Raw genomic sequence first — 9,008 nt, 5'->3', positions numbered from 1 at the left:
AACTGCCTGGCCCCTCGTGGTCCCCTGAACTTTTTCGGGTCCACCGTGGCCACCTGAATTGCCTGGTCCCCTCGTGGTCCCCTGAACTTTCGGGTCCACCATGGCCCCCTGATCTGACCGAGCCACCTGGGCTACCAGGGGAGCCATCACTGCCGGTCCCAGTTCCCCTACCCGGCCTGGCCCGCCATCCCTCCCCCTGTTCTGCCTCCACCAGTCCACCTCCCTCCTGGTCTCTTTTTTTGTGTGGTTATTTTGTTCTGAGGAGCATCTGGTAGCTGCTCCTTAGAGGGGGGGTAGTGTCACGGTGTCTGTTCTGTGTCTCCCTGGGTGGCCACTAGAGGTCTCACTTCCCCTTATCGTCACCCCACTTTAGAACTGCATTTCCCATAGTCTTGTCTGTTTCTTCACTGCTCATTGCACTCAGCTGTCCGTGGTTATCAATCATTGCACTCAGCCCAATTCCCCGTTAGTATTGTCATTTCCCTGTGTATAAATACCCCGGTTGTTCTGTCATTGTCACGGAAGTCCTTGTTGAATGTCACACCTGGTTTGTCGTGGTTCTCGGATGTTGTTTATGTTATTAGGTTATGTCCCCAAAACCTTCAAACTGTCTGTTATTAATCTCTCATCAAAAAACCACAACTTGACCCTAAGGACCTGTTATTATAGACCGATCTCGAATCTCCCTTTTCTTTCCAATAACTAGAAAAGGTCGTATCCTCAAATATTTCCTTCTTAGAGAAAAAATGGCATCTGTGGAGGATTTCCAGTCAGGATTAGACCGTATCATAGTACTGAGACGCTCTCACTGTAGAGGTACAATGACCTGCTCTTCTCTCTTGAATCGTGGGTTGTATCTCTCTATTAGTGCTATTGCATCTAGTGCTGTGCGTTCGCACTATTGACCACACATGTCTGTGGCATAGACTAACACTTTGTTGGCCATTAATGGAAGTGGCATTAGCCATTGGTTTAAATCGTACTTATAATGACCGCCATCGATTCCGTAGGCAGGTGAATGACGAGGGATCATATCGTTCACACGTGGCATTATGGAGTACCACAAGGCTCAGTACTAGGGGCCGTTACTCTTCCACGCTTTCCATGTTACCCCTTGGGATCTATCAGTCAGGAAACCCGGTGTTTAGCTTTCACTGTTATGCCTGATGATACTCAGCTCTATATTTCTTCGTGGCCCGGCGAAACATACCAATTTGAAACAACTAAACGCGAATTCATAGTCTATATAAAAACTGGATGACGAGTAATTTCTTACTGGCTAAAATTCCGAAAAAAACAGAGGTGTTAATTTATAGGGGCCTAAAAGCTCTGCATGGTGTAATAACCTAGAACGCTGTCTAAGCCTGCATGGCTGCTCTGTCAATTCTTCGTCATCATTGGGTAGGTTTAGAAACCTAGGTGTGCTATGTTGATAGCAACCTTTCCTTAGAAAGCCACTTTTTCTAGCACTTTTGTAAACTGCATTTTTTCCATCTCAAAAATATATCTAAATTACGGCCGATACGGCGCTCCTCTCAATGTCCAAAATGCAGAAATTTGTTAATCCCATTGCGTTTATGACCTCAAGGTTTTAGACTATTGTAATGCTCATTTGGTGGTTGTTCTGCACGCCTTAGTAAACAACTCTCAGTTAGTCCAAAATGCAGCAGCCTAGAGTTCTTCTTACTAGAACCAGGAAAGTATGATCATATTAGCCCGGTCCTGTCAACACTGGGCACTGGGCTCCCTATCAAACATCGTATAGATTTTTAAAATCTGATGCTTATTACTTACTTAATAAGCCCTGAGATGGTTTAGCACTCAGTCAGTTTTTGAACGAGGCTCCTTGTTACATTGTAGTCCTCCAAACGACAGTGCCGCTGATCCGTTCTCTTCAAACTCTGGCAATTTGGTGATAATACCTAGAATATCAAAGCAAAGAAGTACTTCGTACTGCGGGCGGGGCAGAGCCTTCTCCTATTTAGCGCCCAAACTCGGGAATAAACCTACCCTACCATTGATTCGGGAGGCAGACACACTTCTTTTCAGTTTAAATATCTAACTAAAAAAAAATTCAGATTAATAAGACCCCACATCTCTTTAAACCTTGCTTAACATAACATACTAATGACAACTTCTAATATCCAAATCCGTTAAAGGATTTTCTAGGCTGCCCTAATTAGGTAAACCCGTGAACCGGGAAAGAACCACTTACCCTAACCCACCGATGTACTTGCTAAATCGTTAGAAGAATGGCATCTACGCTCATCATTAGCCTGCCTGTTTCTCTCTTAATTCTTAGGTCACCTGGGAGCCAACCATATCCAGTACTGGTAAAATCCAAGTCAAAAGGTCACTGCAGTCACCGGATCCAGTACTGTATCCATCCCAGATGGTGGATCAGCACACTAGAAAGGACCTGCTCCTAAAGCCGCCCTGAAAGACAGCGGAGACCAGGACTAGAGCCCCAGAACAGATCCCCTGTAAAGACCTTGTCTCAGATCGACCACCCGGACAAGACCCAGGAAACAGATGTCTTTTCTTCTGAAACAATCTGAACTTTGCTGCAGCCCTGGAATTGAACTGCTGGTTTTCGTCTGGTCAGAGGAGAACTGGCCCCCCACTGAGCCTGGTATTCGTCTCCCCAAGGTTTTTTTGTTTCCCTCCATTCTGTCACACTGATTGGAGGTTATGGTTCCTTGCCGCTTTTTGTCGCCTCTGGCTTGCTAAGTTTAGGTGGACACTTCATTTACATGCGGAGAATATCGTTGACTTGATTGCAACATTATTGCACAGATACTATTTAAACGGTAACTGAGACTGCATTATTACATACACTGAATTCAATGAATGAAACTGCCTTTAACTGTCATTTTGCATTATTGACAGCTACTGTTTTCCCGCTATTCTTGGTTTTTCAGAGAGGAGCACATTGACTTTGACGCATCTCTTTTTTGTTTAAAAAGCGGGCTATAAGAAATAAGATGACCTTGACTTGACTATTGAGAGTAAAATAAAGGTATGTGGCCGTATTGTTCTTGCAAAAAAGAATTTTCCGGATGGTTTTTACATTAATCAGACTGCGGCACTTCTATGTATGTTGTAGATACCGAAATAATGTTCAGTTATTACATTTAAAGTTGCTGGACATTAAACTGTACTATGCTCTATTTTTTTTTTAAATACAGTGTTATTTTTATGGTTTAACTCCTAACAAAAAACTGGTTGCAAACCTGTCTACATATGTCGACAAATAAACTACATAAAATTGCACCTTTGTAAGATTATCGTCAGCATTTGAACTGCCTATTGTGTGTATTTTGTAGTTTTTCTATTATTCCAGTAAGCTCCAGCCAGTACCTGGCATTTAAGTTGTAGATCCGACAAGGACACAGCAAACCATGTAATTTCCTGGCCATCTGTCTTGCTAAGCGGAGGTACATCACTGTCTCCTCTATTATGAGTAATCATAAAAACAACCGGCAGTTCTGGCTCCACTTATCTGGCGTGACCTGGTCTCTCGTCACGCTCTTCTGCCGCAACCTTGCTATGCACACTCAAACTTGGACACAGCTACTGTGATGTGTGTCCCAGCAGCATGAGACTCTCCATCTTCTCTGCTCCAGTGCACATCCCATCATACAGGTTCTCTTTAGCAGTTCAGTCAATGTACTGTTAAGGAGTACTGAATACCTCGGGATATTGGTTTTTTTCGCGTCAAAGGTCGTGAAAGCATGTTTATCAAACCGGATAAGTTATTTGTGGCTTAAATGAATACTGGAGACGTGAACCGGTTCAAATGAATTCAGAGAGATTTGGTGAACTGGTTTGGCTGGTTAAATAAAAGAATTCTCCCACGGCTCCGGCACATCACTAGACGAGACAAGACAAATCAACCCATTACAAGATAAAAAAAAAAAAAAAAACATGACATAATACTGATTAATGAATTATACTGCGTTTTAACGCGTTCGTATCGCGTTGTGGTAAAAAAACCCCTGTTCTTGCATTTGTTGATCGGAACCACAAACAACAAGCCTAACATTACTCTACTGCCAAAAACTGCGTTTGCACATCACTTGAGAAATATTTAAATATACAAACATACTTACGGCTGGAGTCAGAAGCGCCAGACTGTGCTTGCAGTTTTGACTGCCCAACTTTATAGAAACGCCATTTGCTACGATGCTTTCAGGCTACTGGGTCAGGAACATTCCTCATCCTCCATCAATGCGCAGGCACCATCGAATATTTGGTTGAACTGTTCTAGAACAGTGTTGAAATACACACTTAACACTATTTCGAGTCATGTCCTCTTGGAATACCAAACGTTTTCACTTCACGAAACACACAGCGACTCGACAACATTTCTGCTGGGCAACATAGAGAATAACCGTTACGCCTCTTTCCTTTGCCTGAACATTTGGGTGGCATTATGCAAATCTTCCACATAGTGACCGTAACTGTGGGCCGGCATGTTAGAACGAGCCGTTTTTAGGGGTTTGGGTTGCCCCTTAAAACCTTTTTATAAAGAATATCTCCCTTTGATTTGAGACTTTAGTCTTTGTAACTTAACGATCTTCTTATGCACCAAGATCTTGTAGCACACCAAAGAGAAAGGAAAATTTAAATCGCTCATATACCCCATCATGTCCACAGCTTTTTATTCACAGAGAAAATAAGTCTAGAGAGGAATATATAATTGTCTTTGTGTAATTTTTGCCGAAATATTACACCACATACTCCTTATATTTTACTAAACCTGTATCTCTTTATTTAATGTACAGTAATGTATAAATTAATCGGTTATGACCATGCTATGACAGCCATTGTGTAATTGAATATTTTAAACAATAGCGTAGAATTTCAATCTTTATAAGTAATTTTAAAACTTCATTTTGTGCAATTTACTTTTGCATACAATTTATTTATTATTTACAGTTGAGGTTTATCATCTATTTAAAAAGAAATAGTAATTAAAATTTAAGTTTTGGGTTTAGTTGTTGGCTCTAATTGTAACTTATAATGTAAATGCTTCCCATAGTTTTAAGCATAACTAGTATATTTTTATCACTAGAAAATGTACACTTAACGGATGTATTTAAAGAAAAGCAACTTGTTCAGTAAACCATAAAAACAAAAAAAAAAAAGTTTTCCCCCTGTTGTACCAAAATCATACCAAGTGTGACGTTAAACCCGTGTTACATACCGAGACAGTCGTTTGTGTACTGTTACCCACCCCTACTATATTGATAATATTTGTGCATTTATTGACCTTAAATAACAATAGTATTGGTTCCAATTGCTGAGCTGTTTTTTCTCTAAAGCTGCTTTATAATTTTACAAATTAATTCCATCATTTTGACTTTACACAAATCTTATTTAGAGCTGCTTTACAGAAGAATGAATTTTCTTTGCATTTCTATAAGCGGTTTGAAACCATCTGTATTCTACACGCGCTATAAGATAAAGTGACTCTGAACTTTTTGAGTGACTACTAGTACATTGGCTTCAGTCACTGTGGCAATTGATGAATGATAGCTCACAATTTATTCTGTTTTATTTATATATATATAATATATATATAATAATATATATATATATTACCTAGCTTTATCACATACTGTACTACATACATTATATACTATAGCAGTAACTCTGTGCAAAAGTCTTAATCCATTATATCACCCCAAAAAAGGGGTTTTAAACCAGGTTATTTCATCTTTTGCTGTAGTGTGCATAGAAAAAATCAGTTACATGTCCAACATGCATTTTGCCATTAATTTTAATAAAAATCTAGTGAATTTTTGAATACACAAGCAACACAGCGCCGCCACATGCGATTCTGATCTAACCCTCACACAAATCTGTCTGTGACTACATGAGAAAACAGAATGAAACCTGAGACTAGTATAGTAGAAACGAAAACAAACTGATTGCACACTGCTGAGTGGTTTGTGATGTAACTCTGATATATCTATCAAACTAATTTGTCGTCATTCGCTTTACTGTCTAGCACATCGTGTTAGCCACCTTTAGCCTGTCAGCCTCGTGCCTACCGTTGGTTTCCATCAAACACTGTGGTAAAAGTCGGAATCAAAATTCAACATGACTAGAAAATAGACTAGAATAACTATTTTGCTCTTAAAACTGTAAGCTGCTTTGGCGGACACAATCGTTATTGTTTCAAATAATGCGACATAATAATAGTGACTTGACTTGAAATAGTGTCATAATGCTATTTATATCAAATACTATTTGCACCTCAGTGTATTGTAAAATACATTGGGAACAGTATGCAATGACACCATGTGCTGCTTCATACCCTAATCAAATGTATTTGTCATAATTGCCAAATTTTGCAGGTTGTTGACAGTTATGAACTGAACTTACTGCAGCTGAATAATGACTAATTGTCTTTTAGAGATGGTTTTATCAGAATTGGATGTGTCCTCAGTTGAGGTTTGCATTATTGATTCTGTTATTTCCTTGTTTTTACCCTGCTGTATTGAAACAAGCCGCACTGAATAGAGGCTACATAAATACGGTGACTTACTTGACCTAAGAGTAGGTTCATAAGGTTGCCATGGAAATCTGGTTAGTCGCAGTTAACCATAAAACACCATTTAGGACCTTAAAATACATTTCCTGAAAGTACTGTGGATAAGATGGTGTTTACGAGTATGTTTACGCTTTTCTTTCTTTTTTCTTTTACATTCTGTTACCTGTCTTGCCTTGACTGAGTGTCATTGTGTTCATTTCCATAGGTTGCTGATCACTACCTCATTTGTTTGTTCCATAGTTACCCATTAGTTGCTCGATGTTTTTCCCAGTTCTACTAATTAGCCTCTGCGGCTTTTTCAACTCTGAGTTTGGTCGGGTTTCTTTGTCATAGTTTATGTTGGCTTTTTTACAGATTATCTATCTCTATTTCTCACTCTCTGTTTAATAAAAGTTGTATTTTGATACTCTCTGAGTCTTCCTAAGCTGAGGTACAAGTGTGGGATCACACGATTACTGTTAGCCTGTGCCTTGTTGTGTGCAACTTTCTCTTTTTGGGACAGACTCATTCAAAATGCAGAAGTTCCAGAGGCCAAAATTAACTTTGTTGGGGGAAACACAAAACAAAAGAGTGCCTGCGAAGATCTGAGTCCGTCTCTGTCCAGACTAACCATCTTTATCATTCACTGTCCTATGGAGTATAGACCATTCTCTGATATGTCATTCCCGTACTTTACACAATTGTTTATTAGTTTTCATAGCACTATTTTTATTTTTATTTTTTTGATGTAGAAAACCAACTGCTAGTGACAAGCTGCATCTGAAACCACATATTTAACTACTATATAGTCGGCAAAAACAGCAGGCCAAGAAGAACTATGTCTGAAATGCTCCGTATTCATAAAAAGAGTAGGTGAGAATTACATGGTGGTGCACTATTCTATGAGAGTTGGACGTGCGTATACTAAAGTTGCAGCTGAATATGCTTCTTCCAGAAGAAAACAGATGTGACGAAAGTAGCACGTTCTGACACCCTCAGTATTCATAAAGAGTAGCGGATCTTGAATCTTGAAGTAGGTAGAACCACCCTTTTACCAAAAAAAGACTCTTTGAAAGTAACCTTTCTGATGTATCCCAATTCCTTAGATATCCAAAACCTCAGAAACAAACTTGATGTAATAGAAACTATGACCTCTCTTTCTAGCATTTTAAATACAGTCCTCCTTTACGCTGAAGGAGGTTAAGGGAAAACGTCTGACCACAGTGGTGTACATGAGCACACTAGCACCCTAAAGAGAGAAAGCCGGAAAAATGGATGCGCAGATGGAGAAAACAAAACTAGAGGTATGTTCATTATGCTTGGAGGGAAAGAAACTATCGTAAGAAAAGCATTACAAATACTGTAAATCTGATACTTTTGTCTCTTTTAGAAGAAAACAAACATCACCCCAGGTATTTATTCAATACTAGTGGCAAAATTAACGACTAAAAAAATTATTAAAGCCAATCCAAACAGTGTTGGACATTTCTCACTATCACAGCAGTAAGACTTATGAACTACGTTACTTCTAAAGTCGTACTATTAGAGTAAACTTGTAACCATGCCGCCATCAGCTTACAGTACACATCAGACAGTGGCACTATAGATACCGAGGAACAGTTCCACTCATTCCTCACTATAGGAGAGGAAGAAATTGTATAAACTTTGTAAATTCATCTAAACCAACAACATGTATGTTAGACCCATTCAATCTAAGCTGCTAAAAGAGGGCTTCAGAAGTCATAGATTCCTCTTCTGGACTAGTATTAATTCCTATTGTTATAGGGTATGTCCCCCACAACCTTAAACTGGCTGTTATTAAGCCTATCATCAAAACAAACAACTGACCCCAAAAGTGAACAGTAAATATAGGACGATTCGAATCACCTTGTTCTTTACAAGATACTAGAAAAGGTATATCCTCTACAATTATATTCCTTCTTAAGAGAAAAACAATGCATCGTGGGATTTCCAGTCAGGATTAGACGTATTCATCTAGTACTGAGACTGCTCTCCTTAGAGTTACAAAATGACCTGCTCTTATCATCTGATGGTAGTTTGTATCTCTCTATTAGTGCTATTGGATCTTAGTGCTGCGTTAGACACCTATTGACCACACCATTCTTTTTATAGACTAGAGCGCTGTTGGCATTAATGGAAGTGCATTAGCATGGTTTAAATCGTCCTTATATGACCGTCATCAGTGCATTAACAGTGAATGAAAGGTATCATACTCGATCACAAGTGCAGGATGGAGTACCTCAAAGGCTCAGTACTTACTCTTGGCGCTTTACATGTTACCCTTGGAAATATCATCCCGAAACACGTTTTTAGCTTTCACTGTTATGCTTATGATACTCAGCTCTATATTTTTCTTGTGGCCTGAAACATACCAATTTGAAAAACTAACGAATGCATAGTGAATAAAAAACTGGATGCAGTAATTTCTTACTGCTAAATTCTGAAA

The sequence above is a fragment of the Cyprinus carpio genome, chromosome B3 (genome assembly GCF_018340385.1).
Source record: "Cyprinus carpio isolate SPL01 chromosome B3, ASM1834038v1, whole genome shotgun sequence".
Classification (NCBI taxonomy): Eukaryota; Metazoa; Chordata; class Actinopteri; order Cypriniformes; family Cyprinidae; genus Cyprinus; species Cyprinus carpio.
Note: the sequence above shows the minus strand (reverse complement) of the source record.